Source organism: Camelus ferus, chromosome 12, assembly GCF_009834535.1.
Source record: "Camelus ferus isolate YT-003-E chromosome 12, BCGSAC_Cfer_1.0, whole genome shotgun sequence".
NCBI classification, from domain to species: Eukaryota; Metazoa; Chordata; class Mammalia; order Artiodactyla; family Camelidae; genus Camelus; species Camelus ferus.
Window position 1 is genome coordinate 40,618,344 of NC_045707.1, and position 21,756 is coordinate 40,640,099.

Sequence of the window (21,756 nt, forward strand, 5' to 3'; positions counted from 1 at the left end):
AAGTAAACACAAGCTCAGAGAAAGCCAGAGACATGGGTCTGTCATAATTCTACCACTGACCAGCTATGTGATCTTTTCCTCTCTGGGCAGTCACTTCTCTCTGAGCCTCAATTTCTTCATTTACAAATTGATGGGGTTGGCCCAAAGAACTGCCCACATTTTTCTCAGCTCTGAGATTCAACAAAGTCTGTGACTCATGGGCTCATGAAAAAAACCTTGGAGTCTGATGAGCTTTGCTGGTTGTCCCCAGGAGATCTGTTGGTAGTTAAAATGCAGAGGGTTAAAGAAGAGGAAAAGGGGTGAAGAAGATAAACGAGGGGAATGGGGAGGAAATTGAGGAGAATATAAGAGGGAGAGACTTTCACTGAGGGTCTGCATAACCATTTGCTAGGTAGGGCCTTCACGTGGCTCCTGCCCTGGACTTCTGACCTCCTTTCCTTTTCCTTCACTTGTGTACTCACAAAATACCTGATTCTATTTTGTCAAGTTGGCCCACTAGGGTTCCTGGACCTCAGCCTAAGGTGATGACTGACTGTTTCCCTATACTTTCTCCCTCACCTCCTACCTCTCCCTCTTCTATGCATTTGTGACCCACCCTCAAAAGTCTCCTCTGCTCTCCAAAGGCACCATAACCCACACAACATATTTCCTTATATTCATGAAATTTGGAGACTTAGCTGAGGTTTATACTTCCAAACTCTGAGCCTAATGGAGATTATGTGAATATGCAGTCTTGCCTCCTTGAACTTGGCATGTCTCAGAATTCACCTGGGGTACAGATGGGGATTTTTCAACAACAGGCACAGGATAGGTGCCCCATGAATCTCTGAAGAAATAACAGGAATGCTCAGTGCCCAGATATCAGGAAAGAACAGTTATCCTGAGGGCACAGCTGAGACACTATGGGGACAAGCTCTCAGGAGAGCATTCTTTCCCCAACACAAAGAGTGTATAGACCAGATTGGGTCTTGTTTCCTAAGACCATCATTTAATAAGAGCTAAAGAGAAGTGTGAGTTTGTAGGAGCTACCTCTCCCATTCTCTTTCCATCACCTACAAAATCAGAACCAAACTCCCCAAACTGCCATGGAAAGCCCTTCATGAACCTCTTACATCTCCATTGTAATTTGTAGCAGTTCTGCATGTGCCTGCTTCACCTTCTTGAATCTGATTCTCTGGTTCTGTGGTTTTCAAGTTGGGTGCAGTAGTTCTCCACATTAGAATCACCAGGGAACCTTAAAACTTCAGATGCCCAGGCCATACCCCAGACCCATTAAATGAGAATCTCTGAGGGTAAGAATCAGGCATCAATATTTTTTAAAGCCCCCTGATGACTACAGTGTATGGAGAGCCACTGCTTTAATTGGTTTAAGAATCATCTAGAGGGGTTGTTAAGAATAAAGACTGTTTAGGCCCCAACCCCTGAGGTTCTAAATCAGCAAGTATGAGGTGGAGGCCTTGAAATGTGCATTTTCAACGAGCTCTGAGGGGAATTACTGTGCAGATGGCCTGAGAGCCACACTTGGAAAAAACAGGGCTCTTGGTCCATTAGACTACTCAGTCCAAGTTGCCTGAGTACAGCAAGCACTCTCACTCTCCTTGGCTTTGATTCGGCTTTGCTCTCTGCCTGGAATGCCCTACCCTCCCCCTGACCTCTGAGAGAACTTTCGGTCACCTTCCAAATGTAAACTCTTCTCTGTGACTTTTCCCGACCCTTCCCAGGAGGAATTAATTACTCCCCCGTCTGAGTTTCCATAGCACTTTGTACATGCTTCTGCTAAAACATTTATCACACAATATTATGGCTGTTTCTTTATGTGTCTGTCACACCCTTTAAACTATGAGTATTTTCCTTTCTTCATCTCGCCAGCACCTAGCACAGTGCCTGGGACATAACTCAAGTCAGTAAATGTTTATTGAATTAAATGAAGTTGTTTGTGGAGTTGGTCATCATATTAGATAGCCATCCATCTGTGTGTGGCAAGACTACAGACACTGGGATAAGACACAGGAAAGATCCTAGTGCCAGACAGGAGAGCCGCTCATAACAAGGCCAGGTAGGAGAAATGCCAGTCCCAGGACCAGGGCTAGAGCATGACTCCTCCAGCACAGACGGCATACAAACAGGTTCAAGTTTGCTTCCTAACATCAGTAGGGACAAGGAAAATATTTAGGATGGTAATTGAAAGTTAGAAGTAGATGTGAAGCAGAAGTCCAGATTCATTGATATAGTTGGTGATCATCAGAATAACTGGAGGACTTATCATTTAAATTAAAATAACAGAGACAACTGAGTCAAAGCCCAGACCTACAATCAAAATCTCTATGAGACATGCTGAGACTCTGAACAGTTAATAAGAGCTGCAGATGATCTTTTGGATCACTCAGGTTTATGAAACAGCTAGCTGAGCAACTTCCAAAAGTGCTGAGAATGGGTAGAAAACATTTTTAATACAAAGGAAAACCAGAATCCCCAGGCACCTAATGACCTGCTCTGGTGGCACTACGTCCTTATCTGATGGGAGGCGAATAGTAGCCAAAGGTCATCCCTGGGCCCTGGGAAGCCAGAGACCTTTAGAGAACCTTAATAGTGGGCTGCACCACCCAGAGGCAGCTCTTCTTATCTATCCCACCCCTCTGAAGACTGGAGCTGGGCAAGGCTGGGTATGAGGTGAGGAACATTGTGAACAGAGGAACCAGAAGTTGAGAAAGGCTGTAGAAATGAAGCCAGCAGAGCAGGCAGAAAAATAAATAAGAACACAAGCAAAGGTCAGCCCTGTCTCCCCCAAACTACAGTAATGTAAAATTATGATTCCAGTCATGTCTCAGATTCTGAGAAAGGGGAGGGACGTGGAGATGCCATTAGCGGATTTAGCCACACTGCAGTCTTGAGGCACAGTCTCCCAGACTGCCCTCACTTCTGACACTAACTGCTAGTTTAGGGGATTCCCCAAACCACTCCAGGTTTGATCATTCACTAGAAAGATTCATAGAACTCATTGAAAGCTATTATATGTATATGGTCATGATTTATTATAGGGAAGGGATTAGAACCAACAAAAGGAAAATTCACAAAGGGCAGAGTTTAGGAGGGTTCCAAATGCAAAGCTTCTGTTGTCCTCAGGCCAAATTACCCTCCCAACATCTATGTGTGACAATACAGAGTATTGCCAACTTGGGAAACTCAGCTTCAGTGTCTAGAGTTTTTACTGGGGCTTCATTACACCGATATGATTGATTGCCTACATTATTGAATTCAGTTTCTGGTGGCACTTCCCCTTCCCCAGAGGCTGGGCTAGAAGAGTCCTGAAGAGGACAGGGTGCCTGCTCTTTGCCATACGGAATTAATGCTTGAAGAATCAAAAGTGGATTTTCTGTGGAGCTGTAATACCCTTACCCACACTGTATAGTCATGGGATCAATCGAAGAACAGATTAGAACTACTATAGCCTTACTAAAAGTTTGGAATAGAGGTAAAGATACTCAATATATACATATAATGATTCACCTGAATTTTAGTAAAACCCTCAATTATGCATCAGTCAAAAATCTATCAATCAATTGCTTCTTGCTGAAAAGTGTACTTACTATGTGCCCAACACTATCCCATATGTTAAGCTACTATTTGGGGGAATACTATAGAAACAGATATAATCAAAGATCCAGGGTGTTAAAAGCTAGTTGAGTAAGTCAGACTAATGAAATAGGCAGAGGTTTTTAAATAGAATGCAGTGGGGCATGTCAAACTCTCCAATACTGATTGTCATTGACAGGAGAGATATATTGAGGGTGGGAATGTGTGAACTAATAACTAAGTGGAGGCAGAAAAGAGTTTGAAACTCTGCTGGAATAGAATGTCTAATAGTAGGTTATTAGGCTCTTAAATGTGAGGTAGAAACTATATATGCGAAATGAGCTCAAAGGGAAAATCAGTGAGGCCTGGAAGAGCAATAGGAGTTTCTGGACAAATCTTGAATCAGCAGATGCTTTGGACAGAACAAGTGGGAAAAGAAGGCCACCTTCACAGCTCTGATGCACAGTAAAAAGTAACTCAGTACTAAATCTATTTCACTAGAGCTGGCCATCTGAGTAGCAGTCTGTACATTCTGATAATGAAAGTATCAAGCAAAACCTTTAGAATACCTTCAAAAACTGATACATAGAAGCAAATGACACATTAGGCAGGATGTCGGGTGATAACAGAGATATAAAGCCCTTTCCCATCATCTTTATGAAGCAGATGCTGATCTATCAAGATATACCACTTGAAGAAGAAAACATTTTTTAAAAAACAGAAGTTAGTAGTTAACTGGAAAAGGAAATGAGGTTTGGGAGTTGTTACTGAAGAATAGGGATCAATGTAAAAGCATTCTCAGAAATACGAGATTAGCACAATTCTGAACAGCTAAAGAACCTGGAAGATAGCAAAGGTCCCTGAGCAATTTCAAAAACTCTCTAAAACATTTTCTGTTTTATGCCTTATTATGCTATCTGAACTTTAAGAGGTCCAAACATCTCATCTGATTTCCAAGCCTTTCCATTTCCTGTTAATAAGTCTTATCTCTATCATTAAGTGATTAATTAAATTAATTATTCAACAAATATTTGAGAACTTCCACTATTCTAGGTTCTACAGATACAACAATAAACAAACAAACAAACAAAAAAACTCTGTCTTCATGGAGATTATATCCCATCAGAGAGGGACAGACAACAAACACTATATGTCTAATATCTAATATGCAGTATAGTTACTAGTTCTGTGATGGGAACTAAAGCATGTTTAAGGAGAGGGAGAGAAAATGGGGTACTACTGTTTATATAAAGCAGACAGGGAAAGCTTCACTGATAAAGGCCACCATGGCCACTTAACTAATGAGCCCACTGAGCACCATTGGCACAGCTGAGGAAAAGGAGCTGCTGGCATTCAAGGGCAGATCATATTGGTCACCTAAGTGTTACAGGCCCTTTTTATGAACATTTACATGTAACTCAGATACTGCGAACCCATTTTGAGAGCATGTCAAATCAGAGTATATCTGGGCACACCTGAATGTATGGTTTTGTGGATCAGAAAACACTGCTCATGGTTCCAATTTCTGCATCTATTTAGTTACAAGCTAAATTTAATGATTTATGAAAAAATATGATATTAGGTAGTCCACAAAATCTCTAGGAAAGTAAGCAGACCAAGCTCAGATGCTATACATTCAGGGATCATGTTCAAAATCGTGTTACAGAACCTGGCTGGTGAAGATACCACTGCCGCTACCGGTAACAGGTGACCCACACCCCACCCCTGGGCGTTGCAGACAGCTCTGCAGCACTGCTGTCCCTGGGAGACTAGATGTAGCAGACGTGGCTGCCGATCACTTTAATGGATCTCTGAGGTCCTTGATATTCTCTAGCTTGTTTTTGTGTTTGTGTTTACTTGTTTTATTTAAAGGCTTGTCTACAACAGCGAAGTCTAGAGGGGTAAAACAGAGTTTATAACATAACCAAAGAAAAGGGGGAAATAGATGCTGAACTAAGAGCAGTTTTTTGTTTTTTTTTTTGACTCTAAAAGAAATTACTTTAACCAATGGGTGAGGGGACAAAGGATCTGAAGAAACTTGACTGGTGTTTATATAAAGCAGGTCACTAAGGGAGGGAGGGTGTAGCTCAGTGGTAGAGTGCATGCCTAGCATGCTTGATGTCCTGGGTTCAATCCCCAGTACCTCCATTAAATAAACAGATGAATAAACCTAACTACCTCTTTCTCCCAAAAAGATTAATTAAAAAAAATAAATGATTTTTTAAAATGTTTAAATAAATAAAGTAGGTCACTAAGAGATGACAAGCACCCTATCTCCCTCCTAGGGTCAAAAGCCCACAGAGGCAAGTGAAACCCAGCATATGTTCAGGGAAACCTGAGAGCTACAGGAACCATTGCCCAGTTCCCCAGTGTATGGCCTGGGAGAGACTCACATGAGAGACTTAGGTCCAACATGAAGGTAAAATAGCACTGATGGAAGAAGGTATAGCAGTGAGACTCGTCAGGAAAACAGGCACCACCTGTGTCATTTTAAACAGAAACAACTTAATACGTGGAATTGGTTACACAGACAATGACAATGGTTACACAGAGCTAAAAGCCAAATGAAGGATGGTGAATTATAGATACCAGTAAGAGTAGAAAACCACCATTCACAGGGCTGAAGGGGCACAGGGTATTACCAGAGCCAGAACCTGAAGCCATTGGGTGAGAGTTAGAATGGTGGCAGGGGTGCTCCACAGGAGCTGGGAACCCAGAGAATGGGCTTGACCAACAGGACCTGAAATTGCATAAACAAACAAGCAAACAAAAGCAGCCAGTGTTGGAAGCCTTACTGGAAGCAAAAAGGAGAAGAAATACTCTGGTTCATCCTGACCTCCAATCTTCCACCAGTTCTACCCACTGGCGAAACCTACTTAAAAACCAGTTGGCAAGAGAACCTGGGAAATGTAGTTCCCTGCAATGCAGATGGCATGGGCTCTTCAAAGAGTCCACAAGAAGGAGCAAACTGTTGAGCTCCACCCTCTGACAGCACTGATACTGTAGGCATGAGAAGGTCACAGCCAGACAGGAGGTGCTGAGTCTCTCCCAAGACTTACGGCTGGAACGTGAGTCATCATTACAGACATACTAGTGATTGTTTTATAACCTGTGGCTAAAACACCAATGCAATGCTGGCTGAGGTGACCACTGAGTTCTGGGGTGATGTGGTTGAGGGTCAGGGAGGTACCTAAATGTGTTTTTTGTTAGGACTTGTGGGTTCCTGACAAGCCACGCTAGGCAAATGCCCTTATTTGACATCATACCTAGGCTTGTTGAGATCTGATTCCTTTAAATTGACCTCAGTAAAGTAGAACTCACATAAAATGTATATGTACTAGTGCTCATTTTCACCAGTGCTCGTACCCAGTCCTCTGATGGACTTATGGAGGAGTTAGTGGGTTAACCTTTCAGGCAGCCAGAGTTTCAAGAAGAGACCTGCAGCTGGGGAGTGAAAGTAACAGTGGATTGTCTGCTGCTCATGCCTGTTTATCTATTTAAGAGAAAGCTGGTCTTTTTGAAGCAGTCTTTGAGACTCTCACACAAATTTGGCTTGCTTTTTTCTGGGGCAAGATCCCCCAAGATTACTGGGGCAAGACATACTAGATACGTGGCATTTGAGAGAAAAAGGAAAACATTTACTGGAGAAATTCTGTACGTCACATCCAGCATTTGCATTTTTCAAATGTACCATATCATCAGTTCATACAATCCCCTACATGTGGTAATGATGGTACTCCAATTTATAGATGAGGAAACTGAAGCTCAGGTAAGCAAGGCAAATTCCTAAGGACATACAATAACTAATGAGTAGAAAACCAAGAGTTTGACATCACAGCACACAAGGTCATCCCTCCAGAAAACATTTGAGAAGACCCACCTTAGAAGGAAAGAGACAAATCAAGGGATTCTTGGGGTCTAGTTATCCACACTGGGGAAATAAAAGTCCCTAAGACTAAATCAGTTGTGATTCAATTGGGATTCACAAAGACTTCAAGGCAAAAATAGGTAGGGATTCATAACACTGAACTGACAGAAGATTCTGAAGCCTTGTCTGGCATTGGTTGTTTTCAAGACGCTTCCTGTATCTGCTTTCAGTGATCAGTGACCCCCTAATGTAGATTAATCAGTTTAAATATTACAGTGAATTAAATTACATAACACCATCACATGAAACAATCTACTTAGTGTGATGGATTTACTCACCTGATCTGAGAAATGCTGGACTGAAAAGAAGGAACTGCCTCATTTGCACTTGCTTTCCAGCACAAGATGCTGATATCTCTTCTGCCCCTTCTCTCCAGTCCCACTCACATCTGACTCAGCTTCTGGTAGTCTCCCTCGCACGGTATCCTTTGGGCACCAAATCCAAACAAGGCACTTTCCCACCTGGGAGGGAATTTCAGGATCTCAGCTTCTAGAGTTGAAGTTCAATGCCTTGCTGCTGGTAAGCTCAGCTGAAGTTCAATGTTTCTCACTCCATACGCTCACTTTTTTGATAAAAGAATGCTTTTAAGTATGAGACAAGGCTTTCCTGGCATGGCCTGGCACTTCAGGCCCCTGGACTTCCTGCCAAGCCTTCCCTGGCAGTCTCCTGGCTTGGGGACTCAGGTTCTACCTCGTTTCAGACAGTTTGTCCCACTTACCTTCCACCCCCAAGTTAAGCTATTATCTCATGGGAAGGGTTAGGGCAGGGATAGAGAGTGGGGACAGAGGGACAATCCTTGCTCTTTGAGTCTCTAGAGAAGCCGGGTTCTTTCCTGTTATCTATTTTCTCCCTCTAGCCCATAACCTAGGTCCTTTGAGAGGATGTCGTTTTTCCTGTCTCGGGACTAAACAAACTGGGATTCTCTCTGGCTTTTGGTCCTGAGGGCTTTGTCTGCTGCCCTGCCTTTATTCTGTATCCTCTGTGATCTCATCCCTCTTCCTGCCTCAGTTTTGCTCCCCTCCCCCACCACCCTAGCTCATTTTTCCTGCTCTTTACTCTTTCCAGTTCCCTGCTCTCTCAGGCTATTGTCCCAGGAACTCAGCCACCCTCCCCATTATCGTCTTTTCTACAAATAACTTTGGCTTTATCTGCTCATATCTGACACAGGCCTTGGCCCTTTCCTCCATCCTAGGCAATGCCATTTTCCTTGCACAGTCCTGTACACAGCTTCACAAACTGCACCTGCATTTCAAAGCAATAGTCGTTGATCCCAGCCATATAAAATACTTATTAAGACTGCACTTTTATATTTGACAAAACAGTTTTAGTCAATGACAACTACTTTTTCAGAGGAAAATGCATTCTTTCCTAGAGAAAACACTGGTAAATAAACACAGTAAATCAGAAACACTCCTGCAAACATGGGCACGTAAGTTATTTTGGTATAATGTTAAGGTCTATGTGTATCTAACAAGTTTTTCTCCTCTCCCTTCTTCAGTGTCTCTAGCAGATCTTAATACACTTACCATCAAAAACCTCCCTAATCTCTTGGGGGAAACTTCCCTGACATATTCCTAATATTTACTATATACATGGGCAAGTCCATTAAAAAGAAAATTTATGTTGTCCAGTGTCAGGAGCCAAAAAGAAAAATATATTTCAGAATTGGAAAGAAGCAAGCAACTACAAAGTCAAATAGAATTCTGGAACAACTTCAAGCAATGATGGAGTAGAACAAGGAGGAAAAGTTAAGGCAGAATAAATTGATTCTTTTTAGATAGATTTCTTGCTAAGCCAGAGAAACTCTGCTAGCATCAGCTCCCATATGCACCACAAAACTCAAACCACAACTAAAGGTACTCTGGGGAAAAGTAGGGACCAGAAAGCGAGGTATTTCATGGAAGCATAGTTCTAGAGCTAGAAGTTATCCAAACAATCAGGTTGAAACAGGTAGGCTCCACAAAGTCAGTCTCAAATGTACCGGATCATAATAAAATGATACCTGACATTTATTGTTTAATTATTATTGTAGAAAGAATACTTATCGTGAGATCTAACCTCAACAAATGTTGAAGTGTATGATATATTATTAGGCGCAACTGTTGTACAGTAGATCTTAGAGTGTGTTCATCTTGCTTGACTGAACCTTTATGCCTGTTGATTAGTAACTCTCCATATCCTCCTTTCCCCAAGACCTTACAGGACTACTGTGAGGTAAAATAAAATAATGTATAAAAAACATTTCACACTACTATTATCTTCATTTTCCCAGTGAGGAAATTGACACTCAAAGAGACTAATTAACTCATTTAAATCTTTACAGATAGAAAGTAGCACAGCCAGTATTCAAATGGAAGCAGCCAGAGTGCATAGACCTCTTAACCTCTGTGCTATCTAATCATCACAAGGGTCTGGTCAATTCAAACCTCTGGTTAAACTACTCAGAAAATAAAAGAATACACATTTAGAAAGGACTCTGGGGGTTTTTACTTTCTGGATGAATGGTGCCTACATTAGTTAGAATAAGCCAGGTTGTGCTACAGTAACAAGCAATCCCCAAATCTCAATATTGTATAACAACAGAACTTTATTTCTCAATCATGCTATATTAAGTCAGTAATGAATCTGGCTTCACATGATGCTCACTCAGGACTCAGACTGGCAGAGCCTCCCCATCTGAAATAGTGTTGGTCGCTACAGATAAAGGATGGGAAGATAGCAACTTGTGCACTGACCTTACAGGCTTTTACCTGAAGGTGAAAGTCACCAATTCTGCTCACATTTTATTGGCCAAAGTAAGTTACGTGGCCACATGTAATGTTACAGATGTGGGGAAATACAATCTAACTATGAGGATTGCTTGCTAATATGTTATATGGCACAAGAGCATTGCCTGGAAGTATTGAGGGATAGTCCCAATGACTACCATAGTACCAAATTCATGAAATTACCCTGTAAGCTTACTTTACTGTGGTTGTGTTGACTAGCCCTAGTTCTGTAATTTACATTTGTTGGTGTGCTTTGAATTTATCTGTGTACATTATGAACAGGATTAACTCCAAATTATTTACGACCACTGTTGCTCTTCTAGAGCACTAAATACACTTTCCCTAAAGCATAAAACTACACAGGTAACATTTCAGACCAAATTAATAAAAACAAGATTTGATTAAAACTAAATAGAATCTATATCCCAGTTTTGGTCACCCTCCATATCTATAGGTTCCATATCCACGGATTAAACCAACTGCAGATCAAAAACAGTCCTCCACTCAAAATTCTAGAATGTTCCAAAAAGCAAAACTGAACTTGCCACACATAGGCAACTATTTATATAACATTTAAATTGAATTTACAACTATTTACATAGTATTTATATTGTGTTAGGTTTTATAAGGAATGTAGAGATGATTTAAAGTATACAGGAGGATGTGCATGTGTTATATGCAGATACTATGCCATTTTGTGCAAGGGACTTGAATACCCGCAGACTTTGGTGTCACTGGGGAAGGTGGGGTTCTGGGAACCAATCCCCCACAGAAACCATAGGATGACTGTAATAAACAGAAAAATTGAGACTTTATGACATGAGATAATACATGCAGAATTTCTTAGCATATTACCTGGCACAAAGCAAGTACTGGATAATTTTTAGCTTCCTTAAACATACCAGACTTCAATTAATTTTTCTTCAAGAGACATATCTATCTCAATATCTGCCAAAGACTGCTGAATGCTAGCAATACTTCTGGCTCTAATGATGATTACCAGATACCTTGCATACTAATAAATTAAAAAATAAAAAAGAATGACCTTGAGAGATGTTGTCCCAAAGCTCTTTTTCAGGGAGAAAATGTTGAAGAGGATTTAGTTCTCTGAGCCACAGTTATTTTCACTTGAGCTAAGCCTCCTAAAGTATAGCTCTTTCTAATTAACCAGAATAGTTTTCAAACATTTCTGACATGTGTTGATCATCATCACCACCCTCTTTGACATAAAATTACACATTAATACAGAATATTGGAGGCAAAGGCAGGTGGAGGACAGTAACGGTTGTTTTCACAGGAAAAAAAAAAAAAGAGCAAAACCACAATTGGCACAGTGGAATTTTCCTATTAACTGCTGGAAAGAGAGATATGGGTGTCCAAAGGCAAAACACAGAAAACTCCATACAAAACTGAACCACGGAAATCAGAATTGTAGATCTTGAGGGAAACCCATGGTATGAGAGCAATTCTCTTTGAGAATTCAGAAAACAAACAAGGGCAGTGCCAATTGCATAATGCTGCTCATCCCTTTTCTGATTAAAACTGGGGTCAAAGGAATGCCAGTCTACTAGAAAAAAAAGAATGGATTTTTTTTTTCCACTGGTCTCACCCATGATGAAGACACTTTGATGATGGAAGGGCTCCTTAACTTTACTCTACCTTACTTGACCCCAGATATGAATACCTCCAACTGAAACCTTGCTTCTTCATTTTGCAATATGAAGAAGTGCTTGCTGGGGGAACTTTCTAGCCGGATACCCTTGAATGCACTTCCTGATGAAGTGGGAGATGTGCCAGCTGCCACTACAGATGCTGAAAGAACTGGGAACAAGTGAAGCTGATTGTAATAATATGTTGCACAAGGCTGAAGGAGCTCTCGTGGTGGAGAGCCCCAGTTCAGGGGGTAGGCACCTTCCAGCTAAACAAAGGCCAAGGAAAAATTTGGCCCATTACTCCAGCAAAACTATTAGCATCTCTTGCTAATATGTTACATGGCACGGAGGGCTGTGGAATATCTCTCAAAAAGAAAAAGAAATAGTAGCATCGCACGGAGGGCTGTGGAATATCTCTCAAAAAGAAAAAGAAATAGTAGCATCAGGGGAAATTGAAAGTTTCTTGTTCGTAGAGATTATGTTTGGCAATACAAGTAAGTTGTATAGCTGTGATTTCAGAAACATGGAGAAGGCTCTTGGCCAAGAAATATATCACTTTACTACTTGCAAATGTTTTAATTTCCATTATTACAGATGTATTTCTTTGATCTAACTCTTGTTCTGTTGTTAAATTAAAATTCAGGCTATATTAAATCAGCATCAAATCATTTACACATTACTAAGAATTAACATATCAAAATCTTATTCCAGAGATTTGTCAACACCTCCTAGGAACAAAATAGCGGAGAAAGAAAAAAAAAGGGTGCTCCATGTCTGAGGGGGTATTTATAGCATTCAGGAATGGATCACTTTAGATTAAAAATCAGAGGTTGAGAGCTAGGCTTCTGGAAATATGATAGGAAGAGGAAAACAGATGAGGGAGGCAAAGGCAAAGTTAAATTTTACTCCTTCATTTGAATGTTTTTCTTTGTTTCAACAAATTGATTAATTGAGCCATTTGCAAAAATGGGATTTTTGATGGCTACGGTATACTAATCCTTTAGGCCAAAAATACATTCCTGAAAACTAGCATTGTCTGATTCTTTTTATTGTTCGTAACTGTCTTTTCACTCCCTAGAAAACCACCTGGAACATAGCAGATAATAAATTTTTTTTGTGTGTAAATGAATCAATGAATAAATAAGACCAAAACTTCAAATCTAAATAAACACTATTTCCTTCAAAGTTATCACATGGGAAGTTGTATACTTATTCCAATTACCCCCTTATTGCTCCAAACATATCCAGACACTGTTCTAAGAACTGCCAAAGCAAATGACAAAGTCATTTTAAAATCATCAGTGGTGTCAAGTCATCTCCCTCTGGTGAAACATTTAGGTTTGGTTGTTTTTTTTTTTTTTTTTTTTAATATTTTAAGTCCAATAACAGATGAATTTTCAAGCTAGTGCTATTTTTCAATCAAAAATGAGATATAATTTTATGAAAAAGTTAGGCTGACTTTCTTGTGTGACAAACGCAAATCTAAAAGAGAACCCCAATCACTCCAAGAAAGTTCTAAGCAATGGCAGCACTGTTAGATCAATTAGCTAGTACTCCCATATGGCTCCTTTAAAAGATAAGTCTCATTTGAAGATCTAGATTTTGGCCTGTGTGCTATCAAACAAATAAAGTGTGCAAAAATTTTTTATTAAATTCACACTCTGCGTTACCTTCTATTATTCATTATGCACAGCATAAAAAATAACATTTAAAAAAATCTCTTTTAGGCTAGGGCAATGATGTATAATTCCTCTGCATCACCTCATTTCCCCACTTGCCCAAGATCCAGGTTAGGCAATAAATTCAATGTGTATACACATCTCCAACTCTGACCTATCACTTGAGCTCTAGATTTACATTTTCAACTGTCTATCAGACTCCACACTTGTCTATGTATTATCTAACTCAAACTCAATGTGTCTAAAAAAAAAGTCTTGCATACCTTTGGTTTTCCCATCTCAGTTTTTGCCTATAAAATCTAATCTCCTCAACTAGAATGATCCTTCAAAAATATGCTCAGGTAATGTGAACTTTTTACGACCTACCATCACCTTAAAATCTAATCTAATTGCCTTGGGGCACAGTCCTCTGACCTGGCCTCTGCTTCATCTCAGCTCCAACAACACTACCCTGTAGTCACTCTGCTCTAGGCCTTCTGCCCCACCTGTTTTTCAGAGAATCCCTAAGCTCATCATAGACTCATCCCCTTATGATTTCTCTTCTTTATGCCTAGAATTTCCCTTCCCTGTCATCTCATGTCAAATTCCTTCTCATCATCAGGACACTGTTCAAATGTCAGCTTCTGAAAAAGATATTTCCTAAGCTACCTAAAATTTCCCCATTCAAGTTACTCTATCCCTCAATCCTGCTTTATTTTTTTCACAGGACTAATCATATCTGAAATCACCATTTGGTTGTTTATTGTCAGTTCCCTTACATCTAGCATATTAGGGCCATAAGGGTAGAAATTTTGCTTAACTTGTTTACTATAAGACTTGAGTACAGCACTTGGCACATAGTAGGCACACTACTATGAATGAATGAATGGATGTTCATTAAACATACAAATTGTATGGTAGTTCTAAGAAAGATTTATGTTCAGATTGTACTCTTCTAAAGGTAAAGAACTGCTGATGGAGCCAGTAGGCATCAGTTATGTAAACAAATGACTGGATTTAAAACTAATGCATCCATACAGGCAGGCCTAGGTTATTAGTTGTATAGACTATATTCAGTATTAGCTGGCAAACAGGGTATGTATCATTTCACACTATCTCCAGAATCTTTGAGTACTGGATAAAACACTTCCTTGGGCAGGTGGAAGATGACCTGAAATAAATAAATGTGTGTGTGTGTGTGTGTGTATATATATATATATATATATATATATATATATATATATAAAATCATGGTCAGCCCTGACAAGATACAGAAAATGACCAAAGATGGCATCGATTGGCTGTCCTTCTTTGTCCTTCTTTGCTCTCTCTCCTTTTAAAGTGTGGAGCCTGTTGGAAAAGCATTATATGAATTCAAAGCATTATCTTATCAAATCCCCACAATTATTTTAACTATGTGGCATAATCTGTGCACAGCCAGTGATTAAGCTGTGCCACAATTAAAACAATATCGTGAAACTCATTACAAAGAGCTAGACAGACTGTGCTATCTTTCTGCTCAGTGTCCGAATGTTACACAGAGGAACGTAATTCTACTCTGCAGACACCATCAAAATCTTCCAACATATTTTTAAATCCCTGGCTATCTGAGCAGTGGGTGGGGTCAGGGAAGGACGGCTGACAACAAAGAGTGGGGAAGAATCCTGAATGAAGTTTGGGCTTTTAGATAAGCCTTTCATCATGAGAGGGGAAAATAATCTTAAACGATTCTTAGGAAAATATTATTTTCACTTTATAAAAGCTGTTTAATCAGAAAGCCAGATAGTTTGGCTTGGCTACAGGAGCTATTTAGAAGACAGAAAGACCTGGCTGGTATATCCCCATTTAGAATGAAACCACAATTATTTTCCTAGTCAGAGCAGGTGAGGGAAAGAAGAAGGAATCCAAGGACTAATGTTAAATTCATCCTTTCATATAGTTATTCACACAAGGCCAACAGCATGAATAAAATGCTTCACATGTATGCATCCCTCTGTTACCAAAAGGTTTATGTGTTTCTTTCATTCATATTATCATTATTTTTATTCCCAACTAACGGTAGGAGACACAGCCCATAAATTCATGGGCTAACGTCAAAAGGAAGATATCCAACATGAAAAATCTGCACAGGTCACTAACAAATGGCTACAAAATAATTCATACCGATTTTTTTTTACCCCAGTCCAGGGCTACCCTGACAAAAAAAAACAAAAAACAAAAAACCATACAAATAGAATCACTCTGTGGGGTTATACAAGAGAATGGGAGAAGAAGACTTAGTAGAAGGTAAGTATCAGGTCTTATCTTAGATCAGCTGGTCCTAGAGCATCTGCATAGTTTGGGAACCTAGAGGTGGGGCCCAGAAATCTGTGTCTTAATAAGACCTCCTGGTCTCAAGTTTGAGAACCACTGCTTTTTTGTTATTATCATTGCTGAATTCTTTTTTTCCAGCTTTACTGAGATATAATTTACATATAATATTGTGTAAGTTAAAAGTGGACAATGTGATAACTCTCCATGCCTTTTGTTATAGGATTATAAGAATATGTCATCCCCTAGGTGGCCTAGGCCTCCCTTTCTGCTCTAAACTTGACCGTCCCATATGTTAGATGTGTGAATAACAATGTAAATCAAGTGCCAGTTAAACTCCCCTCTACACCTGAAGAGAGCAGTGTAGGTAGACTCAGCTACAAAACAAAATCAGAGAAGGAGAACTAGAATTTCTCTGGGCAGATCTATGGTATTAGGAAAAAATAATGTATGATAAGATTATACATTGAATATTGAACTAAATTGTAAGCTCTTTGGTTCCTAGTCATCTTGAATGTTCTTCAGTACCTGGTGTTAATTCTTTGACTGTATTGGCGATCTATACATATCTGTTTAAATGAATGAAGTAATATTTCTAACAGACTCCAGTTGCCCTACCATGGGAAGCAGTTATATTCACTTCTGTTTTCTCTCCACTATCTTGCAGAGCACTGTCTCACCTAGCCATGTACATCATCCTGAAAATAGAAATGGCCATTACCAGGCTCTCTGACTTAAAAGTCAGACCTTACCAGAAAGGCATGAACTTCATTCATGCATACTTCTGTTCATTCAACAAATGTTAACTGTGCATCTGTCACATGTCAGGCACTGGGCTAGAAGCTAGAGAAACACATTCAGGTGTGACGTCCCTCTACATCTGGGAGCACACAGTTTAGTAGAAAGCAACACATATGAATAATTAAGCCCCAAAGGAGATGCTAGTTGGCACGATGAAAGTGTGTACATTCAATTCTACTTCTAAGAGTGTGACAGGGTGTCTGGTAGCATGGTGCCTGAATATACCCTGCACATCCCTCTAACCCAGCAACTCAAACTAAGTCAACTCTGCAGAGATTAAAAACTTATTCTGAGATCTGAGAGGGGTAATGACCAGCATTAGCTGGTTTAGAATTGGCCAAGGACATGAAGAGTTGAATTTTTTTAAAAAAGTCTTTTCTTAGACTGAGTTGTCTGAATATTCTTACTGCAAACTACTGTTCTGGGCTGTATACCGAATCTGTGCGTCAGTTCATTTGTGCCTCCTTGACGACTGAAGTCAAGGCCTAATGCTTGGCAAAAATAATTTGAGCAGCATGCCACCCACTCTACTCTCTGCTGCCACAGTGATTCTAGACCCTGTGCAAATCTACCCTAAGCAACTAGGGACTATAACTAGGGAAATTAATTTCCTTAAAAAGCAAAGAGAATGGAGTTGCCAAAAGAGTTTCTAAGAGGATATGCCTGGAATTTGGGATTTTTGATTTGTGTTTCTACAAACCCTGGGCAAGCCGCCCTACTAAAATTATCATTAAATTGAATTTATGACCAAGTAATGGTACATTTCTCTCATTAAAGACAGATCTTCTCTATCTGTCTAGGCTCGACCATGACCTGCGTGGGAAAAGAGTAAATCACCAGCCCCGCACTGCTCTTTTGTGTACCTTGGGAGTGGACAGAGAATGCCAAAGCAGTTAAGGTCAGCTTTGTGATCTGTGTCCCAGGAGGGCAGAAAAATCAGTTTGAGGATTTGCTAAAGGATCAACAAAATAATTGATAACCAGTGCACTGGCATGATTCTGTGGTTGGAATGCCTTTGAAACTATTCCCAAATGGCACCAGGGATTAGGGAAGATTCTTGAGCAAAGAATGAGTTATGTGATCTGGGGCATACTTTAACTCTGCCATAGACCTGGGTGTCGTTGTGAAGAACACTTAACCTCAGTGACCTCCTCGTCTGTCAAGGAGATAGAATAGCGGCTGCAACCCAGATGGAGCACACAAAGCACCAAAAGACATCCTCCAAAAGTGATCGATCAGTTATTTCTAGGGGCTTCCTCAAGTTTTTAAATTAAAATCAGGAAAACAAAAACAGATGAAAATAAAACCTGATTTCAATCCTCAATCCCAAATTATGAGTGATTAACAACTGGTATTCTTTGCTTGAATTTTTCAATGGTTCTTCACTTTCGTATTTCTGCCTAGAAGAAACAATAATGATGATTGCAATATTTAATATTTATTGAGTGTCTGAAACCTTGACCCAGGCACTGAACTAAGCCCTTTATCTGCATTTTGTGTTATCTTCAGCACTACCCCATGAGATGGGGATTTTTAGTTCTGTTTTACAGGTAAGAATCCTGGAGTTTAAAAAAAAAAAAAAAAGAATCTTGGAGTTTATTGGGCGCCAACCCAATAATAATGACAGGACTCAAATCCAGATTGGGCTGTTTCTAAATTCCATCCTCTTAAGCATTAACGAGTTCTAACAGAGGAAATAACAATTGATGAAGGAAGTCTTACATGTTCTTAAATTTCTAGGTCAAAATTTTTCAAATGTTAGATAAAAAGTTTAGTATTAGGAGGCTTAATAATTGGTGCCTTGAGAATATCCCTTTTCAATTTACATAACCATCCATTTCAGTCTCCACTAGAAATCTATTCAATAGTCATTCTTTTCTCACCTACAATTAACCGTAACAACTTTCTATTCTGTACTTAGAATATTTAAAGTGAAAGTATTTTCAAGATAAACTCTCTGTCTTAACTCAGATCTCTGACTCCATTCTTTTACAAGTCTTATACTTTTTATAGCCTCAGATTATATCATAATATAAATTCTTTTATAATATCAAGAATTTGATTATATGTTCCTTAAAACTTTATTCCCTTTGAGAACTTGTACTTTATTCCAACCATTTCTGAAATAAATTATTATTAACTTTTGATGACTCAAGGCTCTCTGGAGAATTCATGCTTTTATGCTTTCTGTAGCTTTACAAAATAAATCCAGACTTCTGTGTATTGTAGTTTTTGGATCTGTATTTTATCTCTCTCTCCTCCCACCATTGTAAACTGTTATTCCACATGCTGTCAGCATGGCCTCACTGCTTATAATCTATCTTACTTTATAAATAATTGTCTGCATAAAGGTCTGAAGGAAGATCCATGTTTTTACTGTGGAGTAAAGGGCATGGGCTTTGTGACATGTATTTTCATATTATCACTTAGTTTACCTCTAAGTTTACAACAGTCTCCACAATGGTTCTATCTGACCAAAGACATAAGTTAAATGTAAATGCAACTTGGATTCTTTTTTGCAAGTCATATGTATACATATGGAAATATAAATAGATAAAGATGTAGATGATGACAGAGGTATAGATATAGAGATAATATGCATGGGTGTTTTAGCTTAGACTGTTTGCAGACCAGACATGGTACAGTAAGAACCATGAAAGTAAGGGTTTTCTCTAAACTAGAGACTGTTTTTGAAAGTTTGTTTCGGGCCAAGAATTCAAGCTTAAACATTACTTACCACTGTGTTTATTTATACTACTGTGTTTTATATATAAAAGTCACTCAAGTGCTAACTAAAGAAAATCATACAAAAAGGCACTCAATGCCAAACCATTGAATTGTTTGTTAACATCTTTTTTCTTCCCTGATTCACCTATGCTCCTTTTTGAGCTTGAAAGAGTTTGTAAAATAACTCACATGCATTAAAACTTTCTCTTTAAGAACATACTAAACATTAAGAGAATGAAAATAAAAACAACAGAGTGAGAAAATATTTGCAAATTATATATCCAACAAAGAACTATTATCAAGAATACATATGTATATATTAAAACCTCTCAAATTCAATAATTAAAAAAATAGAAAATATTTGGACAGATACTTCACCAAAGAAGATATAATGATGGCAGATAAGCATATAAAAAGATTTCCAACACCATTAGTTATTAGAAAAAAATGCAAATTTAAACCACAGTGAGATACCATCACATGCTTATTAGAATGGCTAAAATTAAAAAGAATTACCATACAAAATATTGGTCAGGATATTCAGGAAATGAAACTCTCACCGACTATTAGTGGGTCTGTAAAATGGTGCAATCACTTTGGAAAACAGCTTCTTGAAACATTAAATATATAATTACCACTCCTGGGTACTTACTCCAGAAAAATGAAATGAAATGTCAAGGATTCATAAATGAATGTTCATAGCAGATTTATTCATAATAGACAAAAAAATGGAAAAAACCCAAAAATCCATTAATAGGTGGATAGATTGTGGTGTATCTATATAACACGATACTGCAATAAAAGAAATAAACAATTGATGCAAGCAACCACCTGGCTGGAGCTCAAGCTCAGTGAAAGAAGCAAGAAAATGAACAGTCCATACTCTATGATTCTTTTTACATAAAATTCTGGAAAATGCAAACTTATCTATAGTAACATAAAGCAGCTAGCTCCATAGTTGCCTGGTGGCTGGGGTGGATAAGGAATGGAAGGACAGGCTTACCAAAGACAAGGAAATTTGTAGGGAAAATGGGTGTGTTTACAATGGTTTCATGAGTGTACAAGTGTGTCAAAAAGTTTCATTGTACGCTTCAAATTTGTGCAATTATATTTCAATAAAGCTATAACAAAGGGCAAAAAAAAAGAACATAGAAAACAAAAGAAAGAGAATAAAAGCAGTTTCAGAATTAAAAGTTTAGATCTGAAAGAAACTTAACAGATCAGCTAGACAATGGTTACCCAATAGGTAGACTAATCAGGGACATCAAAAGAACAAAAATTAGAAAATTTGAAAATTGGTAATCAAAAAAAAGCATCAAGTTGTCATGTTGGAGAAAATCAGAATTTTGTTGTATTTGTTGACAGTTATATCTGCGGTCCCAGTGTAATGATATGTTCTATGCTGAGAGCTTCTGAGCATCTTAATCCTGTCACAGACCCAAATGTCAGATGACTTAACTGTGCTCATAGAAGGTGGCAGAGCAACAACGCATGTCTTTAAACTCTCATTTTAGGCCTCTATCTCTTAGAAAGGTTCACAGAGCTGGAAGAGAAGTTCACACCAGAAGAAGCAGCAGTCACTTGACTTGATGATCCCTAACCAGAAAGCAAAAAGAATTATGCAACAACTTTGCATGTCATTTGCCAAAAGCAGCCCTGTGAAAACTACAGATCATGCAAACTTTCACTGGTGTTAAAGATGCTACACCCATGCTAAACCCTGCTTCAGCTTGGGTTTTGTCTGCTGCAGATTCCTGTCAGAGAGCAAGGTAACTTTCCAGGGAGAATAAATACAAGAGAAATACATATACAGCCACCAAAGGAATGACTGACCAGGTAACAGGAAAAACAGATGGGTAGGTGCTTAGAAGAATCTACTAGCCTCTTCTCACAGCTGGAGGGATTACCAGGTGTTCCAGGTTTCTATCACTACATTGCAAGTCATCCCCAAACTTAGTGGCTTAAATGATAATCATTTATTTGGAATAGGAGTCTGCAATTCGAGCAGGTCTTGGTGGACAGCTCATCCCTTCTCCATGTGGCCTGCCTGGGGTTGAATGATCCATCTCCAAGAAGGCTCATTTACATGGCTGGTAAGGTGGTGCTGCCTACTGGTTCCTCCCCACTGGGGTCTCTCTATGGGTTGGCTTAGGCTTCCTCCTAGCTTGGAGGCTGGGTCCTAAGAGCAAGCATCCCAAGAGATAGGATACAGAAGCAGCCAATTTCTTAAGATCTGGTCCTAGGTCTTACCAGATCCAGTGCCAGTTTCCAAACTCATATTTTAAGAAACTGGGACAGCAATACCTCTGCCATGTTCTATTGGCCAAGCAATTATAATC